Source organism: Cryptomeria japonica, chromosome 9 (assembly GCF_030272615.1).
Source record: "Cryptomeria japonica chromosome 9, Sugi_1.0, whole genome shotgun sequence".
In the NCBI taxonomy this organism is placed as follows: Eukaryota; Viridiplantae; Streptophyta; class Pinopsida; order Cupressales; family Cupressaceae; genus Cryptomeria; species Cryptomeria japonica.
Genome location: NC_081413.1, coordinates 111,579,919 through 111,599,797, shown reverse-complemented (window position 1 = coordinate 111,599,797; position 19,879 = coordinate 111,579,919).

Here is a 19,879-nt window from a genome sequence, read left to right as displayed (position 1 = left end):
TAAAATTTAACACTTCCTTTTGTTTTGCATATGTTATCATTTGAAAGAGGAAAATTGTTCTCATGATGCATTCATTTCATAAATGTGATAATGGGTTAGCTTCCCTTGCTTAATTTTTTCCATCTCTTAAAGAACCTCCTCCTATCTATGAAAACATTTTAGTGCCTAAAAGAGTTGTTAACAATCCCTTCAAAACTCTCCCATGCTCTAAGGTTGAAGATTTGAAGAGTTATCTTGACAATTCTCCTAAAATGTACCCTTCCCATCTTGCTATTTGTAGACGTCTAAAAATGGTCAATTCTTGCGGAGTCATACTTTAACATTTGCGCATTGCCTTATTTTAGGGTTTTTGCATAGCATTAAAATTTCTCCTATGATTCACACTTGGTCTTTATCATTTGCGAGCATTGAGTCCTTCTTCTGCATTCTTCATTTATCTCGCTCTTGAAATTTGGTCTTGTCGACAATAATCTTCAGTCATGATTTTGGTCGATCTTATCCTGTCGCATCAATGTGCGTGCTCATTTGTCATCATTTTGGACATCGTCAATCCTAATTAGGGTTTTTTCCTCTTATCAATCTTGTCATCATGCGATCGATTTGTCATCGATCATTGTCGTTTTCAATCTTATTATCTTGCGATCGATTTGTCATCGATCCTTGTCTTTTGATCAATTTGTCATCAATCTTATTATCTTGCGATCGATTTGTCATCGATCATGGTCATTTTCAATCTTGTCGTTTTGCAATATATTTTTTCATCGATCTTTGTCCTTGTCAATTTTGTCATTTTTGCGTTCAATTTGTCATCAATCGTCGTCTTTCTCAATCATGTCAATTTGGATCAATTAGTCATTGTTCCTCGTCAATTAGTGCTTTTATCAATCAAATCACTTATCAGCATTGGTCATTTATCAAGTCAAAATCATGATCAAATCGAATCGATGTCAATTATCTTTTGTCAGGACCTAATTGTCATCCTTGCATTTCTAGTTCATCTTTTAGGGTTTCATGATTTTATTCATTTAACCCTGTTTGACATTTCCCCCTCTAGGATTAATAAATTATTTATTTATCCTAAGTCTTCGCGTCACAATTAAATGTTTATTTAATTGGCTAACTAATTCCTCCTCTCTTTGTAAATTAATTAGTGAATGAAAAATTATTAATTAATTTACCTAATTTTCCAATTTACTAATTTCTCCTAATTCCTAATTTTCTAATTTTCATCAATTTCTAATCCCTAATTTCTAATTTCTAATTTCCTAATTTCTATTTCATCTATTTTTCATTTCTCTCCTATTTTCCTCCTAATTTCATGGGAATGACATTTCAATTTGTCATAATTTGTCATAATTGACATTCAATCAATTTTGACATAGAAATTTGTCATAATCTTGTCATGAATTATCAATCAATCAATTTTGCATAGAAAGTGCAAATTTGTCATAAATTGTCATAATTGACATTCTTGATTTGCAATTTCCATTTGAATCTAATTCATGATAATCTTGTCATCTCTCCAATTTGTCTATAAATTGGATGAATTTCTTCAATCCCAACTAATCACTTTTTCGAATCGATCCTCGAATCAATCACGCTTCGAGTATTCTTGCGCTATAACCTTGTCTACTTGCTTTCATATCATGCTTATGCACTAGTAGGTGAGATCCACAAACAAAGCTATTTGAAGGAGAAAGAAGGACAATGGAGCCACATGAAGGAGATATTCAAGTCTGCATTTGGTTTGCTTAGTTTTCAATCTTGAATGTCTTGTTTTCATGTCTTTATTGAGTGTGTTTAGGATTGATCACTGCATTTTAGTTTTCATGATTGAACTAGCTTAATTTTGATTTGCTTTGATGATTTCCACATTTCCTATCTACATTAATTGGTGAACCCGATGTGAACTAACCCCCTAATCATGCTTTTGAGTGCTTTTGAGTTGATTTGCAGGTTAAAAACCCAAGAAACAAGGTAATGCAGGGTTTTCTGGGAACTTCTGCGCCTGTGTCAAGCATTCTACACCTATGTCAAGGACAATTTGTGCCTATGTCAAGCATTTGGCGCCTATGTCAAGAATTTTGCGCCTGTGTAGGGCCAGAAACAGAGGTAAAAGGTAGTGTTTTTCACTTGCAAATTGTTTTCTTTTGCATTTTGTTTCTGCTTTTTGTTTTTTGTTTTTTGGTACTGATTCTCTATGCAGCACCTTGGCATATGCATGGCAAAGACAATGAATGAAACTACTAACATGTTTTATGCAAGTTCAATAGTCAAAGACTAAACATATCAAACTTCTGACTTGGGTTTTGTAGGTTGCCTTGGACTACAACTAAACTTTGTGTTTGTAATTAATATTTAGGCACCTAGTATGATTTCTAAATAGGATGGAATGAATATATGTTTGCTTTGATTGTCGAGTTTGACATTGGAGTAGGAGAGTATGCTCTCATCCTTCTTAGGGTGATCAGAAATCTAGATCTTCGATACCATGCTCATGTTTTTGATTGTGTGTCACCTTTAGAGGGCCTGCCTTCCCGACCATTTGCTTTTGCAAGCAAGTGATAATTGTGAGAAGGGAATGACCCAAAGTGAGTACGACTAGAATACCTTGGCATTCTAACTCACTATAAACAAATACCTAATGGGCAAAAGCTTTGAAGGAAGGGTTACGTGGAAATTGCAGTTACTTGGGAAGTGATGACCCTTGAACTCTTTCTCATATCAACATCTAAGTAGGACCTCAAGGTCTAAATCATGCTTGTGCGACTACATTTGTTTGGTTTCTTGGTGGGCTTAATGTCTCAATCACGCTTGCGTGACACCAAGGAGTAACGCTTAACAGAAATCCTTACTAAACACCTTGTATTTAGAGGCCAAAAATCCTTCTAGTTGCTTGAGAAGGACAAGTTCAGATACTTGGAAGAGATACTAAGTTCGCCATGGGGAGATTTCCATGGGGACTGATGCTTGGCTGCCTTGAGAAGTGAGTGTCGTGGAGGGGAGCCCGTGGGGTCAAGCATCTATGTATTCTCCTTGAATCCCATAACGAGTCTACCTCTCAAGTACCTAGTGTCCTTGCCTACCATAAGAAATGTGTGAATGAGCATGATTGTATTGAGTCTAAGTTGAAATATCTTGTCTTCTTTGCTTGTCAAAAGTTGAATTGCATCTCATTTTAAAAACAAGACAAATTGATTCAAAACAAGGTTAAACACAAGAACATTTCATCCAACAAAGTTCAAAACACCTTCAAACATGGTTGTCAAACATTTTTGAAAATCTTGTCTCAACATTCATGTCACTTAGATTTAGGTTCATCTTAGGTTTGCATTTTGCAAAGTCATTGTCAACTACCAAGGTTAAGTTTCACCTAGGTCATACTCCTTTGCATATCAATAAGGGTCATCCATTTGCATGTGTCCTCTTGCATTAGAGTAATACCATTGTCATACATTTGTATTTGCATCCTTGTCCTCATAACATTAGGTCACATTTGCATACCTTAGGTCTCTTCATTAAGCTTAGGTCATTATCATATCATATTAGGGTTATTTGCATAGTAATTGTCCCTTTGCATATAGTGTCAAAACTAGGTTTTGTCATACTTGAGTAATCCAAATCTTTGATAAACCCTAAGTCATTGTTAGGAAGTCTAGACCTTATCAAACCTTTTCTCTTTATGTCATTATTGTCATTTGGTCAAACCTAGCTTAGTATCCAAGCATATAGGGGAGACATTGTCATTTTGTCCTTTTGTCACTTGGTCCTTTTGTCCTTTGAGGTCTAGACATCATTTCAAATTCCTAAGGGTCTCTTTTTAGATTTGCATTTCAAAAGTTTGTCAAAATCTTCAAAAACAACCAAAAACATAGGTTGCATTCTTTCCATAGGTTGCATTCTCATTCATTTAGTTTGCATTTAGTTGCATATCATCTATTGTCCTTGAAAATTTCCAAAATATTGCATTTGCATAAGTGACATGCCTGTTGAAACAAGATCAAAATCTAAAAAGATGGGTGAACCAACGTATCAACCCATTAACAACATATCAAATTCACAGTTTCAAACTAGTCAAACAGTACAAATTGAAGGTTCATCAAACACATCATTACCACCATATGGAATGGTTCAACTTGGACCACCTCCATTATACGAACCAGTGTTTGTACCCATGAAACTAGGACATGGGAGTGTTCCACCAACACCAAGAGGAAATGCACCTTTTGATCGGAATCAACCAAACTTGCAACATGAAATTCAAACATTACATGAGGAACAAACTCTTTCACAAGGATTTGGTTCAGATCAAGGCATTCAACAAGAAATGAATCCAAATGTCCAACCAGATTCTTCATCAAATTCTGATGCTTCTGATGATGTTGATATGTTCCTTCAAGATCCAAAGTTGAAAAAAAAGATGGATAAATTCTTGAACAAGGTCTTTAAGATGTTCCCACAAAAATATCTTAACATGATGAGTAATGTGACCTCCTCAAGTGAGCAAATCAATGTGCAAAAACAACAAGGTGGTGAGTTGTTAAGTTTCTCTCCGCATCCAAATGAAGAAAATATGCAACAAGAAACTCAACCTACCTTGATGAGTAAACGTGCTTCAAAGGCATTAACAGTGACTATTCCTCAAAAGTCACCATTTGAGACAATAAATAATCCATTATTCAACACAACACCTGTAACACAAGATCAAATGAAGACCACGCAAATATTGACAACTATCCCTCAACAAGAAGTGGTTCCTTTCATGCATAAAATTGGATCAAAATCTAAGATACAAGAAAGCTTCACACTGGAATGCCTGATATCACCAATGTCCAAAACAATTCCATGATGCAACAAAGTTCTTATATCCTGTTAAGCTCAATATATTTGCCAAACACTATTGCAACAGATCCTTCGATAATGGCGACACAAAGAGCTACGGATAGTGGTTTGCACCAACAACAATTGTTGCAACAATTGAGTAATACACAAAAGGTACAATCAAATGTGCAAACAAGCAATGTACAACAAAAACAATATCACATTTGACAACAAATTGCAGTGCCTTCTATCCCATTACAGGTTAATGCAAACTTGCAACCATCACAATGGATTGGACAAACAACACAGCAAGTTAATGCAAGTCTCATACCCCATCTTAAGGAGAAACAACAAAAACCACCCAAACAAAGTTTTTTGCAAATGATGGGATTTACACCGTGACAACAATTGGCACAAAGTCAGCAAATTCCAATTCGTCAGCATCAACAACAACATGTGCCTCAATATGTGCCAAGACAAACAAGCTATCATACTTCACAACCACAATTGGCGCCTGTGCAATATCAACAACACACTCAATTGCAATATCAACCTAGGCTACAAGAAGAACAACAACAAGGTCGATATCAAGGCATGGCACAACCACAACAACAAGAGATGTACCAAGAACATTATATGCTGGAGACACCAAAAACGGCCATTTCAGAGCATCAACAACTGATCGGAAACACAATGTATCGACAAAGAGTACCCACCGGGATTAATGATGGACCTCCAAAATCTGATACAATTGCACAACAACTTGAGAAGTTGCAACGACAAGTCGACGCATTGGAAACCAAAGGAACAAAGATGTTGTATACAGATCAGGATTTATGTCCTAATCCATTTGACAAGAGCTTATACATGCCTCCATTCCCTAAACATTTTGAGGCACCTAATTTTGAGAAATATAAAGGGAATGGCAATCCAAAAGACTACATTCGAGCATTTTTGGCAGCATGTACTAAAGTGAGTTATGCGGAAACATATTTAATGCGCTTATTTGCACAAAGTCTCATGGGACAAGCCATTGATTGGTACTCGCATCTGCCAGGAAATATAAAGACTTGGTCGGAATTGGCTCAAAAGTTTATATCTCACTTTGCATTCAATATCGATAGTGACATGACCATGTCAGATTTATGCAACACCAAGCAAAAGCAAGGTGAGCCGTTAGTGACTTTCTTGCAACGATGGCGAAGCTTGTATAGTCGTTCTTCCCTAGATATACCTGAAGAACAACAAGTGAATTTGTTTATCCAAAATTTGGTCCCAGAAATGATGTATGAACTAAAATTGAAAAGTCCCAGTACTATAGAGAAACTCATTAAGAAAGGGATGAACATTGAAACTGCTCTTGTAGCTAAGGGAATCATTAAGCTCAACAAAGACAGTGACAACACAAACAATTCAGGGGACAAATAAATTTTGGTATAAAAACAAGAATGTCACTAATGATGGAGTTGCAAGAGCGGTGAATGCAAATCAACCACCATGCACAATCATGAAATTGAGTGTTCCTAGTATGTCAACTATGGAACAAAATCAAACACCAGTGAGCAATGTTACTCAATAGCCACAATACCAACAACATACTCAACAATACACTCAACAATATAATCAACAACAAGGCTAGCAACAAAACCAGCAATGTAAACCTTTCCGATCGAGGGATGGGCCTCCTCGATAGTTTACGCCATTAGGAGAGCCTATTGAGTCAATAATGAAACAATTAATACAAGCAAAATTTATTAAGCTACTAGATATCAAGGCAGAACCAGTGGTAAAACTGCATTGGTGGAATGATAATGCATACTATGAGTACCATCGGTCAAAAGGACATAAAACCACACCATGTTTTCAATTGAAACATATGATTCAAGACTTGTTAGAGCAAGGAGTAATTGAGATAGATCCGCCCAACATGACCTCTAACACTGATCATACCATTTTCAAAACTCCTTTGCTTGATCATGACAAGGGTAAAGCATCTTCTTCAAACTCTACCCAAATAGCAAATTATGCAAGTACTGGTTATAACAATGTGATCAATTGTTTTTGAGCATCAAATGAGTATGTTTCCACCCTAAGAATAAAGGGACAAGATCCTTCTTGTGCAGTCACCACTAGTCGATCCAAAATAGTCCTGAAAGGAGCTCCTACAGCTCCTCCCAAACCAACTCCTGCAAGTCAGTATAATCTCTTGGATCATCTAGGAAAGAAACCTACACAAATATCAATCCTTGAGTTGTTGAAAATGTCCCCCATGCATCGTGCAGTCTTAGATAAAGCTTTAATTGAGTCCACTGTCTTGACAGACATTGATATTGACCAGTTTCAAGACCGAATTGGACATCTAGCTGTTTCCCAAAATGTTGCATTTTCTGATAATGATATCTCATATGATAAGCTCCCTCATAATGATCCTTTACATCTTGAATTCTTTGTCCATAATTGCAAAATCCGATGAGTCTTGATAGATGGCAGAGTGGGTCTTAATATTTGTACCTTGAGAGTGGTCATTGGCCTTGGTTATATAGAAAATGACATTGATGCTTCCAAAAGAATAACAATCAAAGCATATGATGATGCTGAGCGCCCATCTAAAGGGATAATTACCTTACCTATCAGAGTCAGTCCAGTGATAGAAAACACTTTCTTGCAGGTCTTAGACCTTGATCTCCCTTACAATATGATTCTTGGTTGTCCATGGATCCATGCGATGAAAGCAGTTCCATCCACCTATCATCAATGTTTAAAATATCCTTACAATGGATCTGAGATAACAATTCTAGGAGATCCTAATCCATTTCAATTTTGTGCTACTCTAAAGGATTCCCCTCAGCAGCAAGTCCCAGTCAATAGAGAGGCCCACTCACATAGTTATGTGGATCCTAATGAATTGTTAGATGCTGTCAAAGGAAAATTGAAGATACAGGACCAAGGATGCAGAGAATATTCAATGGATCAAACATTCCTCATCGGGAATTTACCAATATCTCCAAAATCATATGGCAAACCACATTTGTTGCAAAAGGAACCTAAGGTAGTTATTCAATATCAGCCTCCCACTACATTTACAAGATGGGGTGAACTTGACAAAGAAACTTTAGATGATGATGTCATAGATTGGCTTTATAAGGATCCAATTGAGACCCCACCTGTCAGGTTGCCAGTGGAATGGTACGGCAAAGGATTTACTATGCTATAAAAGAAAGGATATGATGGCTGTAGTGGCTTAGGCCTAGACAAGAAGGGAAGGCTAGAACCTGTTATACCCAAGATGCGACCTCCAACTTTAGGGTTAGGTTTTGTACCATTACGAATTGGATCCTCATCTACCAAAGTGACCACGTGTGGAAAAGGGCGTGACTCTGATGATGAAATAACACCTGAGGATACCCGACCTAAAACTGATTCCAATGAATGGGAGTGGAGTTCTTTTTCTTCTAGCTCCTATGCCCTTGACAATATTTTCCTTGACCCTGATAATTTGCCTATGGAAGACAAACATGAAATAACTCCCCCTCCTAAAACATGTCCTAATGCTTGGATAGAGTCATTCTGGGATCCAAGCTCTGAATCAGATACAAGCAATTCAGACAGTGATATCACAGATGTTTACATCTTTACCATCTCAGTCCTCTCTCTCCTTAAAACCGATGATGACATGCCCCTCGTTTATCCCCAGCTTATCCAACATGACCAACAAGAACCACTCACATTGGACTATTTTCAAAATGATGAAGCAATTGCAGAATTCCTTGGACTACGGGAAGGCATACCACAAGGTGATCATAAGGTAGGATTTTCTATTGATTTAGATTCCATAGCATATTTTGGGGAGTCAACTCCATCTTCCAGTCATCAAAATGAAAAAAGGAAAGAAAAAGTAAAAAGTCAAAAAGATAGGTCTTTGAGTGAAAACTGTAAGGCACTCTCTGATCATGCAAAAGTAAAAATAAAAGATGTACCTGCGAGTGAAAAGCTCTCTGAGGTGCCCAAAGGTGGAAGAGTGGACATACCCCTATCAAGTCATGATAAATCAACATTGCTTGTGGAAATGACCGAAGAAATCAATTTGGGTACACTTGACAACCCTAAGGTCATTCATTTTGCTACTTCTCTATCAAAACAGGAAAAGATAGATTTTGTCAATTTCTTTCCTAAGAAGAAGATCAGCTTTGCATGGTCCTATGCAGATATGCCTAGCCTCAATCCAAAATTAGTCCTTCATCACTTGCCATTAAAAGTAGATGCCAAGCCTGTCAAACAAAAACTTAGAAAGATGCATCCCCAGGTGGCTCTTTTGGTCAAGGTAGAACTGAAAAAATTACTGGATGTGGGCTTTATCAAACCCATCGATTATGCAAACTGGATTTCAAATTTGGTACCATTTAGCAAAGTAACTGGGGGCATCAGAATCTGTACAAATTTTAGGGATCTCAATAAAGCATGCCCTAAAGATGATTTTCCACTGCCAAATATCAACATCATAGTTGACATGACTGCTGGATATGAGATGCTCTCATTGATGGATAGTTTCTTCGGCTATAACCAAATTCACATTGCTCCTGAAGACCAACATAAGACTGCATTCACATGTGCTTGGGGTACCTACTATTGGAATATGATGCCCTTCGGTCTTAAAAATGTAGGCGCAACATATCAAAGAGCGATGATGACAATTTTCCATGATTTCATGCATACTTTGATGGAGGACTATGTTGATGACGTATTATGCAAATCTGTCACAAGAGATAGTCATTTAGCCATCCTGGGCCCAATCTTTGACCGAATGGAGACCTACAAGCTCATACTCAATCCAAAGAAGTGTGTCTTTGGTGTCACAGCTGGCAAATTACTAGGGTACATTGTTTCTCATAGAGGCATTGAATTCGACCTTGCCAAGGTTAAAGCAATAATGGATATGCCTCCTCCTTCTAATCTCCATCAACTAAGAAGTCTGCAAGGAAAGCTATAGTCAATCCGCCGCTTTATAGCTCAGTTGGCAGACAAATGTCATCCATTCTAGCATCTATTGCATAAAGGTGTCGCTTTTAAATGGACTGAGCAATGTCAATCAGCCTTTCAAGCTCTCAAGGACTATTTGCTGTCATCGCCTATTCTAATGCCTCCTATAGAAGGAAAGCCATTTATATTGTATATTTATGCAACTGAAATGGTACTAGGAGTTCTCTTGGCCCAATAGGATGAGAACGGCAAAGAGCGAGCTATTTATTATATCAGTCGAACACTAGTAGGCTATGAGCTGAATTATTCAACTATTGAACGGGCATGCTTAGCAGTGGTATTTGCAACACAGAAGCTCTGACACTATATGTTAAATCACCAAACATTGTTAGTTGCAAAAATTGATCCCCTAAAATACTTGCTTAGCAGAGAAGCTTTGACGGGTCACCTAGCAAAGTGGGTTATGATCCTCAGTGAATTTGATATTGATTATATGGAGCGAAAAGCGATAAAAGGACAAGTCATAGTAGATCAACTTGCAGAGGCTCCTATTTATGATGATCATCCCATGTTGACCGATTTTCCAGATGAATCAGTCTTTGCTCTCACATCTTCTAATGAATGGAAGTTATACTTTGATGGATCCCATACCAAGTTCGGGTCCAGAGCAGGCATCTTGTTTGTCACCCCTCAAGGTGATGCTATTCCCAAGTCCTACAGAATCACTTTTCATTGTACCAATAACATTGAAGAGTATGAAGCACTGGTCACAGGACTCCGAGTAGTGGTCCACTGGAACATCACACATTTGCAAGTCTATGGAGATTCTCAATTAGTCATCCGACAAGTGAATGATGACTATGAAACAAAAGATGAAAAGCTTATTCCCTATAAGCATATGGTAGATTTCTTCAAGACAAAATTCACGGCTATCCATTTCAGTCAAGTTCCAAGAATGCAAAACAAGTCAGCAGATGCAATGGCTATGATTGCTTCCATGTTAAATATGCCCCACAATATGGACAAATGTCAATTTTTGGTCGAACAGTTGCTTTTTCCTTCTTTTGACATTCCAATAGTAGATGTGATGTGCATTCTTGTTAGTCCTAACTCCCCATGGTACAATGATGTATATCAATATTTGAAATCCCAAACCTTACCACCTAACCTTTCTGCTAACCAACGTCGAGCCTTCATCCAACAGACAGCCAAATATGTCATCATTGCCAACACCCTTTACCGTCGTTCCTTTGACCATACCCTCCTCAGGTGTTTGGATTATGACGAAGCACAAATGGCTTTACACGAGGTTCACGATGGTATATGTGGGGGCCATTTCAATGGTCTGAGCTTAGCCAAAAAGTTGATTCGTGCTGGGTATTATTGGCCCACTCTAGAAAAAGATGTTCATGATTTTGTTAAGAAGTGCTACAAATGCCAGATCCATGGAAACTACATTCATGCACCAGCCCAAGAGCTTCATTTTGTCATATCTCTGTGGCCCTTTTCTCAATGGGGATTGGATCTTATTGGAAAGATTCACCCGACATCTGCAAATGGACACAAGTTTATCATTACAGCCACAGAGTATTTTACAAAATGGATCGAGGCTATCCCCATGACCTATATCACTAGTGTGCAAATTTCAAAATTCCTATTGAATTATATCATATGCAGATATGGGGTTCCCCTTGCCATAGTCATAGATAATGGTCGTCCCTTCAAGAATAAAGATGTTAAGGAACTCTATGAAAAGTTTCATATCCAACACCATTTCTCCAATCCATACTATCCACAGGGTAATGGTCAAGCTGAAGCATCAAATAAAACCATTATCAAGATCCTGAAAAAGGTTGTCAATGACGTTGGTCGAGATTGGCATGTACAGTTGAATCTAGCACTATGGGCCTATCGCACTTCTATCTGCACACCTACTGGTGCAACACCTTATTCCTTGGTGTATGGTGCGGAAGCCATTTTACCCTTGGAAGTGGAGATTCCTTCTTTGTGTGTTTCCTTGCAACATCTAATTGATGATGAGATGCATAGAGTCTCTCGGTTGCATCAGCTTGAGATGTTAGATGAGAAACGTCAAACAGCCCTGACACATTTGCAAGCATATCAAAATCGTCTCCGTTGCTCTTATAATAAGAAGGTCAAAGGGCGACACTTCAAAGTGGGAGATCTGGTTTTAAAGGCAAACCCCAAGAATGCACAATCTACTAACATCATCAAAGGTAAATTTGAACCTAATTGGGTTGGGCCTTTCATAGTGACTGCAGCCTATGGCTCGGGGGCATATCAGCTTGCCACTCCAGAAGGTGAACCTTTGTCTGATCCTGTAAATAGCATGCACCTTTGCAAGTACTGGGCATAATTTTCTATCAGCACTTCTTCAAGTATGATCCTGAAAAAATACAAAAAAATGAAAAAAGCATAAAATACAAAAAAAAATTTTAAAAAAGCAAAAAAGATACAAAAAAAAAAAAGTGAAAAAAACAAAAGAGAAAAAGAGCAAAAAAGTAAAGAAAAATGATTCGCCCTCTAGTGAAAACCTGGCAAATAGGCGCTTTGGGCAAGTACCATGGTGAAAACCTGGCAATCAGGCACCATGTGTAATGAGATCATTGCTCCGTCATCTATCATGACCTCTAGCTATGCTTTCTCTCGGCCGGTTTATCATGTCTATTTTTGTCTTGACCCAATGTTCTGTTCCAGGCCTATGATTGGTCAACATCATTGTCTTGCATACTCCGGTTTCTTGTACATATGTCTTTCAAATGTGCATTGGGTGTGTTCCCCTTGTCATGATCAATCATTGGAACTTTTAAAATTTGAAAAATGTCCTAAAATAATTCAAAAAAAATTGAAAAATGTGCTAAAATAATTCAAAAAAAATTGAAAAATGTCCTAAAATAATCCAAAAAAATCAAATAATGTCCTGAAAAAATCTCTAAAAATCAAATACTATCCTGAAAAAATCCCTAAAAATCATATAAAGTCCTGAAAAAATGAACACAAAAAAAATTGTAAAATCTCGAAAAGCAAAACAAAAAAAAAAATATCCCTTTTGTGCATAAGATAGATCACTGAGTATACATCCAACGACACGCAATCACACATTGCGCTTTACTACAAATCATGCATTAACAGATGAACTTTTCAATCAAACTAGACATTCAAATTGATCACATTGTCATATCAATTGAACATCAGCATCAGCATCATTCGTCCTTGGCACACTATCATGGGTCTTATACAGGGTGTGGTATACTCGAAACCAGACTGTGTCCTGTCTTAGACGAGGTACCGCATTCCCTGAAACCAGACAGCATGATCGTCCTATCAGCACTTTCAACTTTTGACAATGAAGATCAAGATGTTTGTTTGACTTGTTGGAATTTGTGCATCTTATCTTTTTATTGATTTATCTTCGATCATGTTCCTATGTTGCTCGATGATGTCACTGAGTGATTTAGAGTGACCGGGATGGTTCATGGTCCCTTTCTTTTTTTGTTGTGATTGTTGTTTGTCTGCAATGTGTTTGTCTTTTGCAAAAAGGGTTGCATTTCAGCTCTCGCCTTCAATGCCATGATGCTACGCATCCATTTTGCTACATTAAAATAAAGGTTCTCACCTACAAAGTGCATTACTGAAAGCAAGTTTTTCTTTCATCTCTAACTGTCCTCTGTCTCATTTCTTCTTACTAACATTTCTTCCGTCAGTTCGGATAGTCAGTTCGCTCTAGTGCTCTGATTTCCCCACACACATATGTTGCATCCTGCATCTATTTGGTTAGTACATTTGCATTACATCAAGCCTCACATCAAGCATTTTATCCATTTCATATTATAAATGCATCAAAAAAACATAAAAAAATACATCCATACATGTTACATAATGGTACATCAACAGTGCATAAGTTATCCATACATGGAAACTAACATAAGTCATAACACATTGCATCCCATCATATCGATGCATATCATATCACATATCCCAATAATATCAGAGTACAAAATTGGACTGTCTGTCCTAAGTATGGCCTGCAGGCTGACTACAAAATGTCAAACTACATCTATCTCTATCCTAAGGAGCACGTGCCTCTGTCACTGGGTGCTCCCTCTATCCTCCTCATCCCTGCCATGTCTCACAGATGATGTCCCTCCTGGTTCTGGCTGTGGTGGTCTCATAGGTCCACTCACCCCCATGCTACTCAATGACCTCCGAGAGCATGCCCAGCTCTTTGTCCTCGATCGTGCCCAATATGAAGCTGCTCTCTGCTCTGGTGGAACTGCACTCTCATATAGTGTCCTCCAATGGCGTATCTCCTCTCTGGTCTCTACCAACATCTATGCCATCTCCCGTGCACTGGCGTCCCTGATCGACCCAATATACTCAGTTACTCTCTGTTCTTCTCATTGTGCCTGAGCTATTGCTGTATCTCGAGCCACTGTAAGTCTGGCTATCTCCACTCTAAACTGATCCTACTCTATCGTCAAGATGGCATTCTGTCTCTCTAATGTCGCAATATGATCATGCTGACTTGCTATGGTAGCCCTGCACATCTCCATCTCCTCTATGCTAGTTGTCTCCTTCTCTATGGGTATATCCTGCAATGCCTCCTGCTCGCCTGAATCTGGCTCACCCTCATCATCCCCATCCTCATCTCCATCCTTGTCATCCCCCTCATCCTCATCACCACCCTTGTCCTCCTCATCCTCATCATCTCCCTCCTCCTCTCCTGTGAGTGGGAAGTCCTCCTGTCTCCTCGGTACCAGAATATCAGGATCTATCAATGGCATTGGCCGCCATCGTGCAAACCATCTCTCATACTCTTCTATCATCCCGACATCCTCCACATCTGATCTCCAATCCCACTATCTCTGTTGTAGCTATGTGAAGTCAGCATATGCTATGTGTGGCTGAATCATACTCCCCCACTGACTCGTCTCTCTGTGAGATCGGGCAAAGTGTGCACTCCTCCTAGGTATATCCTGCCTCTCTCCAAACTGTCATCTGACTCTCTCTGGAAAGTACATCTCAATCACTCTCTGGTGATTCACTGGTCGCCCAATCAGGTACCTCTCCTATCTACAATACGGTAGCTCATCACTATCATCTGACCATCTAGGGCAATCCCAATATGGCCTCCATGTGAACTCTCTTAGTCTGTCTAGCTCGTGTCGCCAATACAATATGTATCCAAATGGACCCTATCTCAGTGCTCCCTCATAGCAGTACACATATGGTCGGTGTGGTAATACCTATATCTATGCAATTAGTTGACATATGGCTATGTGCTCAAATGCCCATACCTGTAACAATGTGACTCCACAGCTCAAAGTCTGCACTCCCTGATATGCTATTTGATGCAACTGAAAATATAGCATAGCCAGTACACATGGTCCCCATGCATACACCATACCCTCTGTCACCATCTACTCTAGCACTCTTCCCCATCCAATAGGGAATCCATGTCCTCGTCTGTCCCTTGCTAGTAGGCATGCTATCACCACTGCTATCACCACATATTGTCGATCATACTCTGATGCCATGGTCTCCCAGCTGATCTCCCTCTCTACGATATCCAAATCATCTAAGTCGCACTCAAATAATCTGCACAAAGCATCTCTCCCTATCATTGGGTCATACTCTACCATCTCTCCATGAATCAAAATGCGGAGGATACGCCATATGTCCTCTAGTGTCACAGTCACCTCTCTAGTCGCTAGATGGAAAGAGGAGGTCTCTGAATGCCATCGCTCTGCCAATGCGGTAAGTAGTCCTGTGTTTGCCCTAATCTCAAGCATGAATGTGATATAGTATATCCCAAGTCCTGCTAATGTATCTCTGTCCGTGCTCCTGAGTCTATGTCGTAACATGAAGCAGTCTGGTCGGTTCTCTCGCGTGATCAATGGATACTGTCGACTCTGCATCACAATTGGTGCACATTTTGTCAATTTTAGGGTTTTCTCCTATTGGCTGCATTTCCTTGTTTCATGTCCAAATCAGGGTGTTTCTCATCTATTTTGACCTATCCTATTCTTATCCCCCCTTTTCGGATCTTTCGCATGCTGTTTTTGGCCAAATTAGGGTTCACACTGCACAACTGCGCCTGTGTGATGAGTCCTGCGCCTGTGTAACATAACCTGCACCTCTGTCCCGTACACAAGCATAGAAGACCCTACACAAGCACAGAATTCGCCCTACACAAGCGTAGAAGTCAGTTTCTATATCCCCTATGGGCCCCACAATGTCCTGCAAACAAGTCAAATTCATAAAATTGAAAACATGGGTTTTTGAGATACATACCATTGCTTCCACGTCATCCGGTCATCTGTACATGCGTACACATTCTCTGAGGTGATCTTCCATTGGAATGTTCACCATCTCTCTGCAAGTGTCCTTTTCCAGAGCCATAAATTCTCCTCTTGGGCTAGTGCAAATGAGCAATTTTCACTCTCTTTGTCTCATTTATAGATCTTTGTCCATGCATAGATGGACATGCACTCTCTCCCTCTCATGTTGGTCATGGTCTTTTGCATCTTCCTTTTCTTTTCATTCATGCATTCGATCTTTGATTGTCAATTTGTCTGCTTCTATCATGTTCTATCATTTTTATCGATCAATTAGCCTCTTTTCTGCATGTTTCCGGCCAATTCCTCGAGCGGGCATGCGTATGTCATTGTCAGTTGTCTGGGGCATTTTCATTATCGTTCTTTGAAACAACGCTTAAAATTGCATTGTCTCAAAGAGGGGCAAAATGTAGACGTCTAAAAATGGTCAACGCTTGCGGAGTCATACTTTAACATTTGCGCATTGCCTTATTTTAGGGTTTTTGCATCGCATTAACATTTCTCCTATGATTTGCACTTGGTCTTTATCATTTGCGAGCATTGAGTCCTTCTACATTCTTCACTTATCTCGCTCTTGAATTTGGTCTTGTCGACAATAATCTTCAGTCATGATTTTGGTCGATCTTATCCTATCGCATCAATGTGCGTGCTCATTTGTCATCATTTTGGACATCGTCAATCCTAATTAGGGTTTTTTCCTCTTATCAATCTTGTCATCATGCAATCGATTTGTCATCGATCATTGTCATTTTCAATCTTATTATCTTGTGATTGATTTGTCATCGATCGTGGTCATTTTTGTCATTGATCTTTGTCCTTGTCAATTTTGTCATTTTTACGATCAATTTGTCATCGATCATCGTCTTTCTCAATCAAATCAATTTGGATCAATTAGTCATTGTTCCTTGTCAATTGGCACTTTTATCAACCAAATCACTTATCAGCATTGGTCATTTATCAAGTCAGAATCATGATCAAATCGAATCGATGTCAATTATCTTTTGTCAGGACCTAATTGTCATCCTTGCATTTCTAATTCATCTCTTTAGGGTTTCATGATTTTATTCATTTAACCCTGTTTGACATTTCCCCCTCTAGGATTAATAAATTATTTATTTATCCTAAGTCTTCGTGTCACAATTAAATGTTTATTTAACTGGCTAACTAATTCCTCCTCTCTTTGTAAATTAATTAATGAATGAAAAATTATTAATTAATTTACCTAATTTTCCAATTTACTAATTTCTCTTAATTCCTAATTTTCTAATTTTCATCAATTTCTAATCCCTAATTTCTAATTCCTAATTTCCTAATTTCTATTTCATCTATTTTTCAATTCTCTCCTATTTTCCTCCTAATTTCATGGGAATGACATCATAATTTGTCATAATTGACAATCAATCAATTTTGACATAGAAATTTGTCATAATCTTGTCATGAATTATCAATCAATCAATTTTGCATAGAAAGTGCAAATTTGTCATAAATTGTCATAATTGACATTCTTGATTTGCAATTTCCATTTGAATCTAATTCATGATAATCTTGTCATCTCTCCAATTTGTCTATAAATTGGATGAATTTCTTCAATCCCAACTAATCACTTTTTTGAATCGATCCCCGAATCAATCACGCTTCGAGTATTCTTATGCTATAACCTTGTCTACTTGCTTTCATATCATGCTTATGCACTAGTAGGTGAGATCCACAAACAAAGCTATTTGAAGGAGAAAGGAGGACAATGGAGCCACATGAAGGAGATATTCAAGTCTGCATTTGGTTTGCTTAGTTTTCAATCTTGAATGTCTTGTTTTCATGTCTTTATTGAGCGTGTTTAGGATTGATCACTGCATTTTAGTTTTCATGATTGAACTAGCTTAATTTTGATTTGCTTTGATGATTTACACATTTCCTATATACACTATCTTAAAAGAAGAGGATGATATCATAAACACCTTTCTTAGTGTTACTTTACCTTCTTTACATGATTCCTCTCTAAGTGAAAAGTATTGATGGAAATTGACTTATCTTCTCCTACATTTGGTCTTACCAATGGGGGCATGTTAGTGCAACAAGAGGTTATGAGCATTTCTTTCAGAGATCTCCTTCCTAAGCATGAATCTTTGGAGAAAGATGTTCACTTCCCTCCTAAAGAACACTCCCCTCACGAGGATCATTTTTTGCAAGAAGATGGTATTGTCCATACTTTTCCTAGTGATAGAATCTCCTCTTTTGACTTCAACAAAATTCCCACTAGATATGATCAATGCATTAATGAGAAATGCATCCCCTTGCCTTGAAGCTTGTCTTACCTATAAAGATGCCTTAGAGAAAGAAGATGAAATCATAATCAATTTCCTTAATTCTATCTCCATTAAAGATCCTATTGAACACATTTTGAGGCAAGAAGATGATTTAAAAACATGTAGTTATGCTCTCCCTCTTAAGGATGAAGAATTAATAAACAATGTTATCCCTTCTCCCAAAATTGGCAATAACAATAAGGACATCTTTGTGCAATATATTTCTAATACTTTTCTCAAAAACCTCACTATTTGGGATGAACCATTAGAAGAAGGTGTTGATTATTCTTTACCCTATGAAAGTAACTCTTTTGATAGCATCTCACCTTCCATGAATCTCAATAATTTTTCCTCTAAAGGTAAGGCATCTCCTTCTCCCCAACTAGGTTCTACTCATAAGGATACCTTAGTTCAAGAAGACATTGTTAACATCTCTTTCAAAGGTCTCCCTCTCAAAGATGAAACTTTAGAGAGTAATGTCGATCCTTCTCCTAGAGAGTCTATTCCCCATGTGGATCCTCTTATGATAAAGGATGATATGACCCTTCCTACTAATATTCTTCCTTCTAAAACATCAATTCCTACTCCTAGTCTCCCTCCTAAAATTGATCTTATCCATGATAACATTTTAGTGCAAGAAGAGACTATCAACAATTCCTCCAATAATATTTTCCATTCTTCTTCTAAAATTCATAAGGACACCTTTGATATTCCTAAACCATCTTCAATCAATTTGATGCATGTGAATGAAACACCTAATAAACCCCTCTTCATAGTTCAAGGTGCTTGTCCTTCTCAAAGTTCTCAATGTAAGCCTATCTTAGTGGTTCAAGGTGGTTATGCTAATGATTCTTTTTGCACTCCTCAGAAACCTATTATAACTATGCAAGGAGGTTATCCTACTAAGATCCCTTATGAGTATGCTAAGAAAATCACTAGAGAGAGTTATGATACGATTTCTCATACTTACAACACAAGAAACAAAAGGCAACCTAGTGCTCCTCTAGTTATCCCAACTTGACTTCCTCCCTCTCAACCTACTCTTCCACAAATCCCTCGTATATCACATACTCTTATTAAGGAGTATGATCTCATTGAACAACTTAAAGATACTCCTACCAAGATTCCTATTTGGGATTTGGTTTAAACTTCACCTGCTTATCATGGGATGTTACAATATGCTTTGAAAAACTTAGATGTCCCACCTGTAGTGACACCTAATAACATGGCTTCTTTGATTGACCCTACAAACAAACCCAAAGCTCAAATTATATTCAAAAAAGGTGAGTTACCTTCTCATGATCAATCCAACATCAATATGATCCTCTTATTATTATGGTTATTATCAATGATAGTTCTATAAGATGAACCCTTGTGGACAATGGGTCTGGCCTTAATGTTTGTGGTGTGGACTTATTG